The 17477-nt window shown below is 39.2% G+C and overlaps 1 protein-coding gene, 1 long non-coding RNA gene and 1 other non-coding gene across 8 annotated transcripts in view; 1 reads left to right on the top strand and 2 right to left on the bottom strand.

Annotated features, from left to right (window-relative positions):
• Positions 1–17477, top strand: part of NR6A1 (nuclear receptor subfamily 6 group A member 1) — a 218063-nt gene that overhangs the window by 46716 nt on the left and 153870 nt on the right. The gene's annotated exons all lie outside the window — the stretch shown is intronic.
• The window catches only part of LOC105611269 (uncharacterized), a 47562-nt gene continuing 34891 nt past the window's right edge, over positions 4807–17477 (bottom strand). The window contains exon 3 of the long non-coding RNA XR_003588618.3: positions 4807–6984. This is a non-coding gene — a long non-coding RNA (uncharacterized LOC105611269). The remainder of the gene's footprint in view (positions 6985–17477) is intronic.
• MIR181A-2 (microRNA mir-181a-2) lies at positions 15556–15664 on the bottom strand. The gene has a single exon (NR_107951.1). It is a non-coding gene; the product is annotated as a microRNA mir-181a-2 (primary transcript).

The following is a 17477-nucleotide window of genomic DNA, read 5'->3' on the forward strand; positions in this document are numbered from 1 at the left end:
CTTTCCTCATTGAATGGTCTTGGCAACCTTGTTAAAAGTCATTGATCATATATGTGAGAGCTTATTTCAGGGCTTTCTATTCTGTTTCTTTTGTCTATGTGTCTGTCTTTATCCCACATTGTTTTGAGTACAGTAGCTTTATAGTAAGTTTTGAAATCTGGAAGTTACACATTTTTTGAGATGCCCTTTATAAGCTTGAGGAAGTTCCTTTGTATTCCTAGTTCTCAAAAGGTTTTTAGCACAAATGGTGTCAAATTTTTCAAATACTACTTCTGCATCTGTTTAGTTATTTAGACTGTTCATATATATTTAGACTGTTCATATATGAATTTCGAAAACTCAGCCAGCCTTGCAGTACTGGGATAAGCCTCTTATGGTCATGATGTGTTCTCATTTTTTTATCTTTATTTAACTCATTGTTTTGAACACAGTCGCTTTTATTTGTGTGAATTTATACTAGTTTTTTGTGTAGGCTTAAACCAACTGGTTTTGGTGTAGGCACTCTTCAGATTTCAAGTCTCCACCTAGTGGTCTCTTCTGGAAGCCCAGTGGTGAGAACCTGGCATAATATATTGGCATTTATTCCCACTTTGTCCACTAGGTGGCAACAGGTCCTAACTGAAGAGCCAAGAGCAAGGAATGAGACTGAAAAATGGAAAACAATGCTTGTAGAACTGGTAGTTAAACGGAACAGAAAACCAAGATTTTCTTTAAAGTAATACTACTAGTCCTCAAGATTGAGAGAAGGAATGATCCTTTAGCTTATTCCAAGAAACTAATTGGAGTGGAAACTCTTTAATTAGTATCATGGGAATCCATTCTGCTGCCTGACTTCCATTGCCTCTAAAACTGCAAAATGTTAGCTTATTCAATAACTACAGTTGCTTTTTTTTTTCCCCCCAATATTGGGAGAGGAAGAGGAATGTGATAGAGCTGACTATTAACGCAAAGGGATCTGAGTTTGGGGAGTCAGAGTAAGAAGGATGTGCTTCTTTATGCAAGAGCTGACAATTTACTTCCTTGGAGGCTGCAAGAAGAGGTGTTATTAGTACCCTGCCATCCCTTGTGTCTAAGACATCTTTCTTAGGGTATGAAAAGACTTTCTGAATGTTATAGTTGAAGGTGTGGGTTTTCTTTATAAAAATGGAAATTGGGAGAACAGAAATTTTCCTGGACAAGGATTTGTTTAAGGTAGTAGTGAAAGAACAAGGTCACTTAAAGGGATTTAAGATTCTGAGAAGCCCATAGGTAGAATTATCAGGCTGTGAAAATTAAAGGTAACAGGTGGAATGAGTTTCTAATTCTCCCTGAAGTAGTTGAGAAGAGATTTGAGAGGACAACTAGGCTGAAAACAATTTGACCTATTGTAGCTTGCTTGATAATGACGATGATGCCAACATTTTTGACCTCAGTGACTTAGTTAGCTTATGAACACAGCTGACTTAGGCAGGACCCCATTATCTACTTAACCTTTCTATTCCTGCTTTCCAGTTGAAAATAATTCGTTGACAATGAACTATTACATACAAATAAATTTGGAGGGAAGATGGTAAGTGTGCATTAGTTGAGATATGGTTCATATTTGAAATGGCATATACATGTCAAAGTCTAATAGTACTAGAAAATTGTAAAGGATACAGTTGATGTACTACCTAGCATACACAACATGTATTGACCTAATTTGAAAATGAGGATGCTGAATGAACTGTAATGAAGATTGAAAAGTTAGAATAACAGTAATTGGAAACTACCACATTCCCTTAACAGTGATAATGGGGTTCAGAGAACTGTAAGATTTCCAAGTGATTTTATGTTTGTGTTTGCAGTAGGAGCTTTGAAACATTGTCACCCATTTTGTGGCATCCAGGCTTATTAGCAGAATGTTAAAGAATCTCTTGTTACTTTTAGTTTATAAACACCAGGTTTTGTTGACAGTCCATTAACAAGTTACTGATAGCCTTTATTCATAAGTAGAAATAAATGGGATGTCAGTCACTCATAAAATGGATGAAAGTTGGATTAATATACCAAGAGGATTCTTTAAATTCATACCTTGAGAATCATGGGCCTACAAGATTGAGAAGGAAGAGGAGAAGGTAGAAAACAGCCACAGGCTAGCAAGAAGAGGCCTCGGTGCTATAGCCTTTGGCGCTAGGTGTGAAATTTTAAAAAATGTGTGTCTTCTATGACTTTACGCAAAATCTGTTATGTGGGTCTTCACTATGTGTATGCAGATGTTTATAATAGTAGCTCTAATACTGTTGATAGAATTACTACTTATGTGATCAGTCCTATTGACAGAATTATTTGTTACATGAGTAACAACAACTGATTCTTCTAGGAATTGTTTTTCTGTATGTTGGATGGAGTAGACCTTTGTAATTGAGAAGGCAGTTAAATCCTTTATGAAATTATTTTGTGCTGAGATTTTTGTTGATTCTTTTTGGTGTCTGCATTATTTAGTATCTCTGTTGTTCAGGAATTTTTCAACATAACTAAGATGCAGTAAAAGCTAAGCTCTAAACATCATTTTCATCAGAATAATCTTAATTGTGAAATTTAGTCTCTGTCTCTATCCCTTTGTTTCTCTGTCTTTTTCTCTGTGTGAGAGGTTTTATTACACAAAAACTTAAAATGCTTTAATCCCTGTTTCCTAATAGTCATGATAATTTTGACTCTTAATCTCTCACCAAAATATATCACATTCTCTTAAGCTTTATTAGTTAAGTCTGACCAGTTAGTTTCAACTTCTGGCCTTTGTTTTCTCTTTTGAAATACCTTGGGTAAAAAATACCACTAAAAAAACAAGCCTCATAAGCACCATTTGTAAATTAGTGGAAATGATCCTACAAATCCAGGTGAAAGATAGCAGGGTAATTTGAAAAGCTTCAAAAATACAGTGGGACTGGAAGGAAGCCTGGAAGAAATAGATGCTGATGGGGGCTGATCGGCTGCGCACAAGTTAGCAACATAGTGTGGTCCTGTGAAAAGAAGGCTGCCCAGCAGCAGTCACTCTCAATTAGTATTCTTGATATACTCGGTGCCATTTAGATCCTCATTATTAGTGACGTGACTTTTACCTATTGTTCAGTGTGCACAAGTGCAGTCAAGGTTTTGCAGAAAAGAGCTCCTTTAGTGGGGCTCGCTATATGCCAGATTCTGTACTAAGCACTTTATTCTCACCTTATATAATTTCCATCACAACCTTATGTAGTAGATGGTAGTTCCCAGATGAGAAGCTAAGACTAAAACGTTAAGACCACACTGCCTTTCATTGCCCTTTTCATCATAACCAAAGAAAACTTTAGAGCTTAGAGAATATGATCTCAGCTTAGGGGGTTGTAAAGAAACTTGGTAGAGTCAGAAAAACATGAGTTGAATACAAGAAGCTGTATTATGGCGAAGTAACACACCAACATATGTGTAAATAATTGTTGGTGTCTGGGAAATATAGACTGGTAGAAGGGAGGAAAACTAGGGGTGTTGACTTGAGTAGTTAAATTGCAAGAAAGACACTCTTCTTAAGCTAGTTTAAAATGAGGATATTGGTGGAAAATACAGGGTTTCTCTTGGAGACAAAGGAGGGAGCATTCAATTGGATTTCATGAAGGAGCAAGACCAGGATTCTTTTCAAATATCTCTTGTGGAGGCTTATTTCTCTTTCTCTGGTACTTCTGTTTCACATTTCTCTTCTCCTTCAGACTGATAACTCTTTGCTTCTGTGTCCATGATGAAAAATGGCTGCCCCTTCTCTGCCCTGACTTGTCTTTTGTCTTTCTAGCACCCGTGCTCAACACAGGCTGACATTTGTGTTCATATCTTAAATACTCAGGAAAGAGATTAAACCCAGCTTTGAGTCCAGGTATCCGACTTTGGCCACTGACTATTCAGCAGAAATTGCTGGTACATTGTAAGGAAAATATTAATAGAGCAGGTGAAATTTCTGATACGATAGCTTCAGTCAGGAAACAGGTAGCATGGAGATTGTAGAAACTCCCCATTAAATCTGGTATTAATATTTGAGGGACAGTGCAAACAGAGGGCAAATTCAGGGGCATAGTTTATTAGGAATTTGGTAGCCCTGGGGTGAGAGAGGATGGGGATCTGGGAACTGCAGTGAAAGCCCAGGCATTAGGTGGTGCTTGAAGTTTGGCAAGTAGAAAAGATACTTTCAAACCACCCTATTTTTGGCTGGGAGTGTAAATATGATGGACTTAATTGCAGTGGCCAGCGCTGGTTGTAGCCCTCAGTGTAACTCATTGCATAACACCTATTTGGTACCTACCTGCTGATAAGATCTGAGGCTGTCCAGGCTCTCTTGCCTTAGCCATGATTGGCTCTGGGGCTGGTTCAGATCGTATATACACATAGATGGTACTCCCACAGGTACAGCTTTTCAAAGTGGGAACTGAAGATATGTCTTTGGTATTCAAGTTTCTGTATTGTTGCCTTTGGAATTTGAAAACCATTCCAGTAGTCCAGAGTGACTTTCCTCCTCTGTCTTCCTCAGGAAGTTTTTCCTCCCAAGTGTATTTTGGGATTGAGTTATATTTGAGCAGTTTGTTATGGCGCTTGGGTCTAATTCCAGGAAAATAGACTTGATTTCAAGCTAACTGGCTTCATCAAGATTAGGGTTTTATTATTTGTGAGATTTGTGAAAACATAGGAAGAGATTCATTTCTGTCATAAGTGAGTGAAAAGGTGAACGAAGCTTGTCCCCAAGAAAAGCAACTATAAAGCTGAATAAAACTATCAACAACCACCACGACCATAGGCTTATAACAAATTGAGAAGTAATCAGCCAACTTTCCATAGGTCATGTTTATTGAATATGCCTTGCAGAATATACATTGTTTTCAAGTACACATGGAGCTGTTTCTAAGAGTATCCTGGGACATAAAATAATTCGGATAAAGTGAAGGTTAAAAAGCCCTAACTGATCATCTTAGTAGACACAGGAAAAACATTTGGCAAAATTCAATACTCATTCATGATAAAATCTCCCAACAAACTGGGAGTAGAAGGCAGCTTCCACAGCTTCACTAGGGACATCTATGAAGAGCCTAAAGCTAATAATACTTAATTGGTGAAATACAAACGTCTTTCCCGTAAGATTGGGAATAAGGTAGGTAACAATGTGCTCTTACTACCTCTTTTCATCATTCGCTGGAGATTCTAGCTAGTGCAGTAAGGTGAGGGTTAGGGAGGAATGCATCTAAATTGGAAAGGATTAAAATTGTTTTTGTTCATAGATGACATAATCCTATGTTTAATCCTTAATTCACAAAAAAAAGCCCCAAAACAAATAGAGTTAATTTAGTTTAGCAAGGTTATAGGATACCAGATCAATATACCAGAATCTGTTGTATTTTCATAACTATCAACAATCTAAAAAATGAAAGTGAAAATAATTCCATTCATGATTACATCAAAAGAATAAAATACTTAAGATTAAAATTAACAAAAGAAGTATAAAATATGTACACTAAAAACTAAAATATTTCTGTGGGAGGTTTAAAAGATCTAAGTAAATAAGAGAGGCTTCCCAGGTGGCACAGTGGTAAATCCACCTGCCAGTGCAGAAGATGCAATTTGATCTCTGGGTAGGGAAGATCCCCTGGAGAAGGGGATGGCAACCTACTCCAGTATTCTTGCCTGGAAAATCCCATGGACAAAGGAGCTAGGCAGGCTACAATCTATGGGATCACAAGGAATCAGACATGACTGAGCATGCAAACATAGAGTGTGGCTCTGATGGACTGTCTAGGCTGGTGACACTTAAGACACAGAAAAATGCCTGCGTTCAGACCCGAGTTACAGGTTAATAACCTCAGCTAGACAACTTGCAAATATGTGCTTCTGATTAACAAGTACGTGAGAGTTTGGGGAGTGAGGGAATCTTATCTGCTGCAAGTAGGGATAACTCATGGGGTAGAGCCATCAACAACCAGATGCATTGGGCAGTACTGCTCTGTGCTGTTTGCAGCACGTTTCCCGCTGTGTTCCCTCTGAGGCCTCGCAGCAATCCTGTGAAGGTAGGAGAGGTGTCTTTAGTCTCTGTAGGTACAAGTCGTAAGTACGGCTTAAGATGCGATTCACTTGTCCAAGAGCACAGAACCGTGGGGGAGTTGGGATAAAAGCAGAGTTTCTGTCTCCACACGATCCCAAACCATCTGTTTCTTTTTTAACTGTACTGTTTTGCCTCAACTCTTTAATGTCGTCCCTCAGTATCCACAGGGAGTTGATTCCAGGACCCTCCCTGAACACTAGAATCTGAAGATGTTCCAGTCCCTTCTAGAAAATGGTGTAGTATGGTTGGTCTTCCATATCTTAGATATGGAGGACCCACTGTACTGGGAAGAGAAGAAAAAGGGGTGTGTGATTTTGACTGATTGCATGTATTTTTCAGTAGGTTTACTTAGTCTGAAGAGTAGGAGGAAAGTTGGGCTATAGTGTAAATTCAGAGGTTCTATAGCAAGTATAATCTTGCTGATATCTGGTGGATACTAAAATTATACCTGTGTTGAAACTGTAGTTCGTGGCACAGATGCTTGAAGGTACCCTGTGCTTACTTCAGGGAGCTTCCTAAGTTATAAATGTTAATTGTGCCATAAGTCATAAAGGAACTCATTTGGCATCCATTTATTGAGTGTTTATTCCAAGACAGGCCCCTTTCAAGATTTGAGATCACCAGGTCCAGTTAGATCCTATTGAGATACAGCCTCAGTTGGGGAGGAATACAGAAGCAGGCTGGAATGTGCTTTGTCATTTTCATTCTCTGAAGCTGATGTGTCTGCCCTCCAAGGTGACCACTTAAGCCATGGACCCGGTGCCCTTTACATTCTACTAACCCTGCAGCTGCGCTTTCTGCAGGTACTCTTTCTTAATAAAAATAGTCCGTCTTTTCTTCCTTTCCCACTGTGGATTCTTCCATATGCTTTTCATCCAAACGTAGGTAGATCTTGCATCTAAAAGAAATCTGTGCTTTTTAAAAAAAGACATTCAAGTAAATTTTATTAATTATTGAAATATTGCATATTTGTTGTTAAACACTTCGAAGGCATAGATGAGTTATAAATAATAAACGTAAAAATCACCTTTATTCTACAGCCTAAGAGGTTTCAACCGTTATCCCTTTTCCTTCTAGCTGTTTACTTCCCATCGACCAGTGCACACTTGGCACATATACACACAAGTACGAACACACACACACAGACACACACATACATACACAAGATGTTAGCATTCTGTTGTGGTAGGCTCTGTGTGAAATGTTTCATATGTATTCTTATTCCTCAAGTAGCCCTTTGAAGTAAATACTATTACCATACCTCATGTTTACATGCATGTGTGCTAAGTCACTTCAGTCGTGTCAGACTCTTTGTGACCTATGGACTGTAGCCTGCCAGGATCCTCGGTCCATGGGATTCTCCAGGCAAGAACACTGGAGTGGGTTGCCATACCCTCCTCCAGGGGATCGTCCCAACCCAAGGATTGAACCCGTGTCTCTTACATCTCCTGTATTGGCAGGCAGGTTCTTTACCACTAGTGCCATCTGGGAATCTGACCCCTGTTTAAAGATGACATATTTAAAGAGGGTAAGTGACTTATTCAGGTTCACATAGTTGATAAGTAATGGAGCTGAAGTTTTCCCTCTCATTTATCCTAAGGACTTCACCACTCCTTTCCAGAAATCTATTTTCATCCGTGACTGTCACTCTAAAATTCTACTCTATAAGAATATTGCTAACTTTTCAAAGTTCCTGCCTTCTTCTCCAACCTTGTCTCAGGACCTCTTCTGTGTGCATCAGCCACACTTTCTGTTTCTTGAAAGCACTATGCTCCTATGCTCCTGAACCTGTGCCACCTATTCCCTCTGCTTGGAATGGTCACCGTACAGGTAATTATATTTCACCCAGGTAGTTATACTTATCCTTCAAGTCTTAACTTACACATCATTTCCTTGAGGTCACTTTCTAGACCTTTCTAACCCCTAAGGCTGACTTGGTCTCTTATTTGCTCCCATAGTACTTTGTTTTTATCATTTGCAGAACTTTTCACCATTGGAAAGATCTGTTCATTAGACCGTGGTTTGCCACTTTCACTCTGTACTTTTGTTCCCTTTGTGTCTCCAGGCTTCTCTTGCAGTCCAGGTACATGGTAGATGTCCAATAAAAATTTGTTACCTATGTTTTTCTTTCTGTGCTTGGCTCATTTACTCTCAACTCCATGCTTGTAAATCACAAATTTGAATCCTCTGTTCAAAAAATGAACTCCTCTTCCTTCTAGTCTGAAGTTGCTCATTTCTTAGTGTACTCCAGGTTCCTATTATAGTCTAGAAAGTTTGGCATCATCCTTGGCTCCTCATGATTTTTTCTGTTTGAGCCAGTTCCTTGGAAGGTGACTCATGTCCTTTGAACTGGAAAGATAGCCATATCATTTTAAGTGAAAGAAGGTTACGGAGAATTATATATAACTTGTGATATTTTCTCTAAACAGAAATACATGTATTTTAAATCTCTCAGAGACGTCTGGAAAGATATTACACTGAGTAGAATGATTGAGGGGACCAACTGGTGGACCTTAGTTTTCTCTCTCCTGTAGAATTTTCAGTGACTCTGTAGGACAAAAAAAACCATTCCTATTTGAAAAACAAAAAGCAACCTAAACCAACAGCTTAAATGCCTTTTTGAGATATCCTTTTCATTCTATTTCTGCTGCTTCACTTTCAGCTTAGCTCTTTTGTGCAACAGATTTCTATTTCTTCTTGTCTCTTTCAGAGTCTTTTCCCTTTCTCCTACTTCATCTGCTTAGTGAATCTTCCCAAAGTCATGCTTTCATTATTGCCTTTCACAGCTCAACACTTAAAGTGGCTCCCTATAGCACCAGTTTTAAACTTTTCTGCCTGGCTCGCAAGGCTGTCTATAATTTATCCTTTTATTTTTTCAGTGCTGCTCTTCATGACACCTTAACATAGTCTCTGAACTATTGTCCTCTTGTCCCCTATATATGCTGCATGTTTTCTCTGTTGCAGATATTTACTTACAAGTCTCATCTTCAGGAAACACCCTCAGACTCACATAATTGTCTTTCTTCCTGTGTGTGGGTGTGCTCAGTTGTGTCCAGCTCTTTGTGTTGCTCTTTTGGTGCTGTTGCAGGAGGAGATGATCGCAGGTCCTTCTACTCCACCATCTTGAACCAGAAGATACTTGTCCCTTATTACATGTAGTCATCTAATCTTTTTTAAACCTGAAAATGTTATTTATAAGCCACTAAATTCACTTCAAAACCCACTGAAGGGGCATCCTGAACTTTGAAAGCTATATAGGGGAGAAATCTGAGGCTCAGAGAGGTTATGATTTGTCCAGTGTTACATAGCAAGGAAGTATCAGAGCTGGTAGTTAAACCATTCTAAAGCCTTACTTGTTACATTGTATACCTTTTCTAGTGATGATAAAGTTCAGTGAATCTGAACAAAAATAAAACACCTTAAATAACCTTTAATAATGATTATGTGTGTGTGTGCTCAGTCTCTTCATGATCTTGTGGACTGCAGCCTGCCAGGCTTCTCTTTCCTTGGGATTCTCTAGGCAAGGATAGTGGAGTGAGTTGTCATGCCCTTCTCTAGGGGATCTTCCCGGCCCAAGGATTGAACCCATGTCTCCTGCATTGGCAGATGGGTTCTTTACTTCTAGTGCCGCCTGGGAAGCCCCTCCCTTCCTGAAGCACTTGGTTTTATCCAATAAAAACTAATAGAGGATTTTAGTGACTAAAATATGCAATTTTTTCATTGGCATATGTAAAGACAATTGATTTTCTGGGTAAATAAATAGCATGCTTGTTTAGTTGTACATTTTTCAAAGAACACGTCAGACCTTCTAACATTTTCAGAAACTTTGGAAATAATTGATGAAAGTAAATGCCTATAAAATGCATGGCATCCTGAAAAACAGCAGTATGTGAATTACCTCTTATGTGACCATCAGTATGAAAGAAAGAAAACTTTGATTTCTATGAAGGCATCATGGGAAGGACTGCTAAATCTGAATTTAACTTTGTTCATTCATTAGGTTTTTTAGGTAGGTTTTAGTTTTTGAGAGCTCATAAATGTATCTATTTGTATAAAATATCAGACACAATTTAATGTGTTTGGTTGCCACAACATGGTGCAAAGTTGTATTTACTCTGAAAAGAGATACTCAATAGCAACATAAGTATACCTTTCCTGTACTCAGAGGGTATCACCTGGCAGCATAGAAGTTTGGGCAATAGTTGAAAAGTGGATGACATGAAGTGTGGTGGTTGGAAGCTGATGTTAAGTTGGTGGGCTTGGCTTTGCTTCACACCAGCTTTCCATGGGGCAAAATACCTGGTGAACGTGTTATAATAAAATACGGATTATAGGACCCTACTTCTGATCTGGAGTAGAACTTAGGAATTTGCATTTTTAAAAGAAACTATAGATGATTCTGATATATAGCCAGTTTTAGGAAACATTGGCCTGAACCTCATATTTTTCCTGAAATTTTTCTAGTTTCTTTTGGCTTTGATTTTTCTTTTTAGTTCTTGTCTCAATACATTTGCATTTCTCCTTACTTCCTACCCATAGGGGGGAAAATTTCAGAAGGCTGAGCTGACAAGCCTCTTCTCCTACTGCCTTATTTTATTTGACCACCACCACTACCATGAGAATCTCAGACTTAAGTGTATAATGAATTATTCATGACCAAAGTGCTTGTTTTCCTGTCATTATCATGAAAGATTTAGTGGCTCATCTCATCTCATTTTAAAGGATTCAGAGTTGATAGTACATTTCAATTTTTGTTAAGAGAAATGTGAATCTCCCATCTCACTTGTTTTTTTTTCTCTTAACTTGAAGAATGTGGCTTGCAATATTCAGAATGAATGGACCTTATAGTTTTGGCCAAAAGAGAATATTTAAATATATTTGCGGCTTCCCTGGTAGCTCAGTGGTAGAGAACCTGCCTGCCAATGCAGGAGACTCAGGTTTGATCCCTGATCCGAGAAGATCCCACATGCTGTGGGACAGCTAAGCCGTGCGCCACAGCTACTGAGCCTATGCTCCGCAATAAGAGAAGCCACATCAATGAGAAGCTCAAGTACTGTGACAGAGAGTAGTCCCCACTTGCCACAGCTAGAGAAGAACCCTTGCACAAAAATTCAGCAACAAAGACCTAGCACAACCAAAAATAATAAATAAAATAATAGAGAATATATATTTGAACAATAATAACCAAGGTATTCCTACTAAGGCGTACTACATAGTCATTTAAAAGAATGAATGCAGTATAATAAGATTGTTTTGGAAGGCTGTCTATATTGTATAGCTGAGTGAATAAAGCAGATTATATGGGAGTAAGTTAACTTATGTACAGAGTACATCATGAGAAACGCTGGACTGGAAGAAACACAAGGTGGAATCAAGATTGCCAGGAGAAATATCAGTAACCTCAGATATGCAGGTGACACCACTCTTAGGGCAGAAAGTGAGGAGGAACTAAAAAGCCTCTTGATGAAAGTGAAAGAGGAGAGTGAAAAAGTTGGCTTAAAGCTCAGCATTCAGAAAATGAAGATCATGGCATCCAGTCCCATCACTTCATGGGAAATAGATGGGAAACAGTGTCAGACTTTATTTTTTGGGGCTCCAGAATCACTGCAGATGATGACTGCAGCCATGAAATTAAAAGACACTTACTCCTTGGAGGAAAAGTTATGACCAGTCTAGATAGTATATTCAAAAGCAGAGACATTACTTTGCCAACAAAGGTCCATCTAGTCAAGGCTATGGTTTTTCCAGTAGTCATTTATGGATGTGAGAGTTGGACTGTGAAGAAAGCTGAGAGCCGAAGAATTGATGCTTTTGAAGTGTGGTGTTGGAGAAGACTTTTGAGAGTCCCTTGGACTGCAAGGAGATCCAACCAGTCCATTCTGAAGGAGATCAGCCCTGGGATTTCTTTTGGAAGGAATGATGCTAAAGCTGAAACCCCAGTACTTTGACCACCTCATGAGAAGAGTTGACTCATTAGAAAAGACTGTGATGCTGGGAGGGATTGGGGGCAGGAGGAGAAGGGAACGACAGAGGATGAGATGGCTGGAAGGCATCACTGACTCGATGGACATGAATCTGAGTGAACTCCGGGAGTTGGTGATGGACAGGGAGGCCTGGTGTACTGTGATTCATGGGGTCGCAAAGAGTTGGACACGACTGAGCGACTGAACTGAAGTTACAAACAATCCTAGTGGAGGTGATGGAATTGCAGCTGAGCTATTTCAGATCTTAAAAAAGAGTGCTTTAAAGTCCTGCACTCAGTATGTCAGCAAATTTGGAAAATTCAGCAGTGGCCACAGGTCTGGAAAAGGTTAGTTTGCATTCCAATCTCAAAGAAGGGCAGTGCCAAAGGATGTTTAAACTACTGTACAGTTGCCCTCATTTCACACGCTAGCAAGGTTCTGCTCAGAATCCTGCAAGCTAGGCTTCAGCAGTGCGTGAACTGAGAAATTCCAGATTGTCAAGCTGGATTTAGAAAACTTAGAGGAACTAGAGATCAAGCTGCCAACATTCGTTGGATCATGGGGAAAGCAAGGGAGTTCTAGAAAAATGTCTGCTTCATTGACCATGCTCAAGTCTTTGACTGTGTGGACCATAACAAACTCTTCTTAAAGAGATGGCAGTACCAGACCAGCTTACCTGTTGGCAGGAAGCAACAGAACCAGACATAGAACAGCTGACTGGTTCATAATTGGGAAAGGAGTATGACAAGGCTATATATTGTCACTCTGCTTATTTAACTTCTGTGAAAAGTACATCATGGAGAATGATCCCTAGTTGGAATCAAGATTGCTGGGAGAAATAACAACCTCAGACTTGCAGATGATACCGCTCTAGTGGCAGAAAGTGAAGAGAAATGAAAGAGCCTCTTGATGAATTTGAAAGAAGAGAGTGAAAAAGCTGACTTGAAACTCAACATTCAAAAAACTAAGATCATGGCATCCAGTCCCATCACTTCATGGCAAGTAGAAGGAAAAAGTGGAAGCAGTGACAGGTTTTATTTTCTTGGGCTCCAGAATCACTGAGGATAGTGACTGCAGCCATGAAATTAAAAGATACTTGCTCCTTGGAAGGAAAGCTATGAGAAACCTAGTCAGTGTATTAAAAAGGAGAGACATCACTTTGTCAACAAAAGTCTGTATAGCCAAAGCTATAGTTTCTCCAGTAGTCATATACAGATGTGAGAGTTGGACCCTAAAAAAGGCTGAGCCCTAGAGTATTGATGCCTTTGAACTGTGGTGCTGGAGAAGACTCCTGAAAGTTCCTTGGACTGCAAGGAGATCAAACCAGTGAATCTTAAAGGAAATCAACCCTGAATATTCACTGGAAGAACTAATGCTTAAACTGCCAATTCTTTAGCCACCTGATGCAAAGAACCAACTCACTGGAAAAAACCCTGATGCTGGGAAAGATGGAAAGCAAAAGGAGAAGGGGGCAGCAGAGGATGAGATGTTTAGTGAGATGTTTAGATGTTTGACTCAGTGGACGTGAATTTGAGCAAACTCTGGGAGATAGTGGAGGACAGAGGAGCCTGGCATGCTGCAGTCAGGGGGGTCACAAAGAGTCAGACACAACTTAGCGACTGAACAACAACATGGGAGTAAAATGAGGTTGTTCTGAGGAGCTCCTGGGTTGCCTAGTCATTAGGATTCTAGGGTTTTACTTCCTTTCAATCCCTGGTCAGGGGACTGAGATCCTGTAAGGCATGCAGCATGGCCAAAATTAAAATGAGGTTGTTTCTGTTACAAGCCACCTTCCAAAAAACCACAAAGTTGTGCTGTTTGTATGTTCATGGGTAAAGGTCTTCAAGGAAATTAAGTAGTTTGCTCATGATATTTATTTATTATTTTAGTAATAGATAATACAACAAGTAAATACTGTTTATTACATTTATTATTTAAAATATTAAACTGATTTATTATATTTATAGTGATTTCCATTAAGGAAAGAGATCACAGATGATGAGAAAATGAATTTTCAGTTTTTACTTAATGTTTCTGTATTGAATCCTAAATAATGAGCATTGATTCTTTTTAATTTAAAAATTATGAAAGCATTGTTTTTAAATTGTGGTGTAATGTTCATCTTTCTGTAAAATATTTTCTTAACTCAGAACATCTTTAAAGAAAGAAAGATAGAAGAAAAGTATTAGGAATTTAGAGCGTTTATTCCATATTAGAATCAAAGAGAGCCTTTAGACAGTATATTGGAAATAGCAGCACCTCCCACCCAGCACAGTAGCAGATACACTTGGGTGATTCTCTGCACATCCTTTTGCTTCCCTTGGGTTGTTTGGTCCGCAGTTTGCATTCATTGATCAGTGAGTTGATTCAAAGTCAAACCCACCGACAGCAATGAATGTTGAGTGCAGCCATCAGTGTTTTCAGTTGGTGGGGTTACCTTGGCCCATCCCAACTCCTGACTCTTCTTTTCTACTCTAGGTTTTTGAGGTGTGTGTCTGATATCTCTCTTAGTAACCAACCATTGAGAATCCACATAATTATAGATGACATTGATGGTAGGGCTGTGAGAAACTATGGTTCAGGGAATGGAAGGAGCTCCTGGAAAAGCTCATGGGTACCTCTGTGACCACACAGGCAGTACTTACATACTGGTAGGTGTAACAAGAGTTGAGAACCTGGTTCTTCCTGTGTTTTGAACTGAGAAATATTAGTGCCATTCAAGGTAAATTAGCACAGATTATGCTTTAGGTTAAGTAATAATAATAGCTTACATATACTGAGCATTTGTTGTTTGCTAGGAATGGTACAAAGCACTATATATATTATTGTATCTCAAACTCTAGTAAGGTAGGTGTACTTATTATCTCCTATGAGCCTGAGGAAATAGAGACTCAGACACTCACCGGGGTCACACAGCTAGGGAGTTGAAGCAAGATTCATCCCAGATCCTTCTGACTCCTGACCGACCTTTTTACTTGACTTTAATGAACATTTAAATAAGCTCATGTGTGGATGGAAATGGTGAGGCAGTTACTGCTTTCAAACAGCTTGTATTCTAATTGGGCTGTCAAAACTTAACCACATTAACTATAATTGAAGTGGAATGTATTAAGAGCTGTGCAGACATTGGACAGTTTTGTGCTATTTTTGCTTATTAAATCCTACTCTTGTTCCTAATTAAAGGTTTTGAGGGAACATGGGAGAAATGGCTGTAAAGTACTTAATTGGATTTCACTTCAAAATGAAATACCTGTTTTTAATAAATCTCTTCTTGCTATTTCTCATCAGAATGGCCTATTTTTAGGAGACATTTAAAAACAGTATTACTGGGCTTTTCTTATCTCGTTGAAATGAAATACCACAACAAAAAGCAAGGAACAATGAGCAAGAGAAAGAGGAGAGTTTTAAAAAAATTAACTGGACCACCTTTGGGGGTTAGGGAGCAGAACTGGTTTTGGTGATCTCACGTGACATGTGAAGGTACACCGTGCTTCTTTGCTTCAGGAAATATAGTGTTGTCTGTAAGGAACCCAAGGTACAGTCAACGGTCGGTGGTTTTTTCAAATCCCAAACTCACCGACAGCGTTGAATGTTCCTTGGAGTCCTCTGAAGACTGGATCCTGCCCTGGCAGCCCTTCTTCAGCCTGCACCAATGTTCCAAGAGCCAGTGAGCCGAGAGACCACTGGTGATGGAGCTTCTCACATTCCAAGGTGATAGTATTTAAGAAATCTTTGTGTACAGCCCAGAGCTAATGAACTTCAGGATTGTGAGGCTGCAGTTACTTACTTATAAGCAGACTAAATAGATATCTGAGAAAAAACTTTGAATAGTACTATTTTGTAATTCTGAAAATATCAAGTATCCCATTTTATAGCAGTACTTTAATTATTGAAGGGCATGGATAATAAAGAAATTAACATATATATTGAGGATTTAATGTATACTGGGATTTATATATTTTTATCCTCCTTAAATTATCAACCCAATTTGATCTTGTGAAAAAGCTGAGTCTTAGAGAAATCAAGCAATTTGTCCAAAGTTACATAGCAAGGAGTCAATGTTACAAGCTGGAACTTGAATACTGGACTTTATGATAGTGGAAACTGTCATGATGCTTACTCCATTGACCACCTCAAAACTTAGCTGTTGTATATCTGGGGTCAGTACTTTCAGTGAGATCTAAGTCAAACAAGTAAACATCCTCTTCTTTTGTTGTTCAGTAGCTAACTCATGTCTGACTTATTGCGATCCCATGGACTGCAGCATGCCAGGCCTCCCTGTCCTTCACGATCTCCTGGAATTTGCTCAGACTCATATGCATTGAGTGGGTGATGCCATCCAACCATCTCATCCTCTGTTGCCCCCTTCTCTTCCTGCCCTCAATCTTTCCCAGCATCAGGGTCTTTTCCCATCAGTCGCTCTTTGCATCAGGTGGCCAAAGTATTGGAACTTTAGCGTCAGTCCTTCCAATGAATATTGCAGAGTTGATTTCCTTTAGGATTGACTGGTTTGATTTCCTTGCAGTCCAAGGAACTTTCAAGGGTCTTCTCCAGCACCACAGTTCAAAGGCATCAGTTCTTTGGGCTCAGCATTCTTTATGGTCCAACTCTCATATCCGTACATGACAACTGAAAAAACCACAGCTTTGACTAGACCGACCTTTATCAGTAAAGTGATGTCTTCGCTGTCCAGGTTTGTCATAGCTTTTCTTCCAATGAACAAGCATCTTTTAACTTCATGGCTGCAGTGACTGTCCACAGGGATTTTGCAGCCTAAGAAAATGAAATCTGCCACTAGTTCCACTTTTTCTCCATCTATTTACCATGAAGTGGTGGGACTGGATGCCATAATCTTAGCTTTTTGAATGTTGAATTTTAAGCCAGTTTTTTTCACTCTCCTCTTTTACCTTCATCAAGAAGCTCTTTAGTTCTCTTCACATTCTGCCAGTAGAGTGGTGGTATCTGCATTTCTGAGGTTATTGATATTGTTCCCAGCAATCTTGATTTCACCTTGAGCCCAAGATTTCTCATGATGTATTCTGCATGTAAGTTAAATAAGCAGGGTGACAGTAGACAGCCTTGATGGACTCTTTTCTCAATTTTCCCAACGCTTCCCTGGTGGCTCAGACAGTAAAGAATCTGCCTGCAGGAGACCTGTATTCGATCTCTGGGTTGGGAAGATCCCTTGGAGAAGGGATCCCTCTTCTTGTTTGCTTGTAGTAATAGCAGGTTAAATGTTTCATAGAAGATGAAAAAAAAATTGAAATTGATGATCTCTAGCTGATCTTAAATCACCAAGTTATCACAGAGGTTCAGGGGTAGTCTTCAAGTTATTTTCAATAATGAAAAAAACAAAACAAAGAAAAACACTGCTACCTAGTAGAAAGCATGGATTTCTCCATAGTAAGGTCACAGAGAGTAACTAAAATGTCAGGTGTCTAAGC

The sequence above is a fragment of the Ovis aries genome, chromosome 3 (assembly GCF_016772045.2).
Source record: "Ovis aries strain OAR_USU_Benz2616 breed Rambouillet chromosome 3, ARS-UI_Ramb_v3.0, whole genome shotgun sequence".
NCBI lineage: Eukaryota > Metazoa > Chordata > Mammalia > Artiodactyla > Bovidae > Ovis > Ovis aries.